At 37.6% G+C, this 2,320-nt stretch overlaps 1 long non-coding RNA gene across 1 annotated transcript in view; it reads left to right on the top strand.

The window, feature by feature from the left end:
• The window catches only part of LOC128250965 (uncharacterized), a 701,915-nt gene that overhangs the window by 10,398 nt on the left and 689,197 nt on the right, over positions 1–2,320 (top strand). The gene's annotated exons all lie outside the window — the stretch shown is intronic.

The following is a 2,320-nucleotide window of genomic DNA, read 5'->3' as shown; positions in this document are numbered from 1 at the left end:
TATATATATATATATATATATATATATATATATATATATATATATATGAATGGATGTATGCATGTATATAGATATCAGAAGTAAAATTATTGAAGTATGCTGTTACGTTTGTGCTTTGGTCACCATCGTCACAACAGCAGATAAGACAAAACGGTTAACAAGGCGCAAAACATATAACAATGAATATAAACAATGGTTATGTAATTTAAGCTATAGAACATGCGACCCACATCTCATTCCCTTAATACTCACATAAATGTGAGTGTGTGTGTGCGTGCACGCACATGTATGTGTGCGTGTGTATGTATATATATATATATGTATGTATGTAAAAGATACGAGGAGTCTGTATCAGGGTGTCTCAAACAATTGGGTATGCGCTCTGAATGATCAAATTTCTACACCACTAAAATTCCGGTTACATAAGTGATTTTGTGACTGCCTTTCTAAAGCAGCTAGAATTGGTTTCCCCTTGAGCCGTAGGTATAGATTAACGCTGAAATGAAAATTCAAACGGTTTGACAAGATTTGACGATTACATATGATTTAGTGATATGTTAACCTTTTAATTATATAACTAAATGAAATGTTTTTGGTCGATTCTTACAAAACCGTTTTCATTTTCATTTCTTCTTTAAACTATATATGTATGTTATTTATGCTTAATGTAATAAGTAAAAATCATCGTAAGAATGGCATTTATAAAAGAATTTCAGAACAGAGCGTGTCCAGAGTGGTCTTACATATGTTGTCTACACCAGTGCTCCGCAACCGGTATGCCGCGGCACACTGGTGTGACACGAGGCGATGCTAGGTGTGCCGCAGTCTAACCCGAGTATAATTTTTTCCCCTATACTTATAGTTATATTTTTGATTCAGTTGTGCCTCCGAATTTTGAAAAGAATATAAGTGTGCCGCAAGTGAAAAACGGTTGCGGAACACCGGTCGACAGTAAGATCATACAGTTGCACTCGACTTTTGCCCTCTACCCTTGCAAATAATATGAAGATGCTCCACCCATTTTTTCAGGTACTCAGAACACTACAGCTGCTGCGTATATCGTCCAGTCCATAGGTTGACCGTAGTCAAAGACAGGTAGTACAGAGATGTGTGTGAGAACTGTGGTTGTTTACAGATGTTTATTACGCCAAAAATAGATAGAGGTAATCCAGATTTGACGTGGAGCCAAAAGTTGATTAGTATGGATAATAAAGTAGTAATTACCAATATTGACTGGACGTGACAGTGAGCGAATCCTGTGTCCACAGAAAGCAACATGTTATAGATTGCTTGGTAGCAGGTCTGAAGGTATTAGAGTGTCTTGTCACCTACACGCTAATGGCGGGCGGGCACAGTGTCCACTCAAAAGCTCTGTTTGTGTGTGCCAATGTATATTTGCATACACACATACGCAGGCTCACATATACACTTGCACACACGCACAAACACACGCACCGAACCACAGACACGCACACAAACAAACAAACACGCACACACACATGTACATTGTTGGAAGCTAAAACTTCACAAACCTTCGATCCGGCTGTTGCAAATATACGAGATCGGAAACAAAATACATAGAACAATGACTTTTGAAGTTTCCAGCTTTGAATAATAATACATGTTTGTGTGTATGGGTGTGTGTGTGTGCGAGCGTGCGTAAATGTACGATGTCTACACACCCATATATATATATATTGATAAACATCGAGGGATATAAGTATGTATGTATGTATCTAAGTATATACATAGATAGATAGATAGAGAGAGAGAGAGGTAAATAGATAGATAGATAGACTACTTCAGACTTTATCCTACTTCGATCCTACGTTATCTTGTTTAAAAATTCTCTACGAATATATAGAAATGAACACAAACACCAAAGCACAACCATAAAGATACATATATACATATGTGTGTGTGCGTGTGTGTCTTTATATGTATGTATGTGTTTATGTATTTATTCTCGTATAATGTGTCTTTGAAGCTGAACCAACTATGTTACGTTCACGCAATACATGAAGACGATTCCTCCGTTACTTCCGTCTGTCTTTCCAAAAATCCTCTCAAAGAATGGAATTGGAAAACTCAGCACAACGAGGAAGGACTCCGTCGGTGGAGGGGTGTGCATAGAGCGGAGTTTAATTGTGATGTCTATGTGTTAGTGACGGCTTTTCTGTGTGTTTTCTGTACGTTTGCAGTTGTGTATGTACGAGAGTGTTAATGTCGGGATGTGTGTGTGTGTGTATGTGTGTGTGTGTGTGTGTGTATGTGTGTGAAGTCGAATTTTAGTTATATTTGTAACTGTATGTGTATACGT

The sequence above is a fragment of the Octopus bimaculoides genome, chromosome 27 (genome assembly GCF_001194135.2).
Source record: "Octopus bimaculoides isolate UCB-OBI-ISO-001 chromosome 27, ASM119413v2, whole genome shotgun sequence".
Classification (NCBI taxonomy): Eukaryota; Metazoa; Mollusca; class Cephalopoda; order Octopoda; family Octopodidae; genus Octopus; species Octopus bimaculoides.
This window is presented reverse-complemented; position numbering and strand designations above follow the sequence as displayed.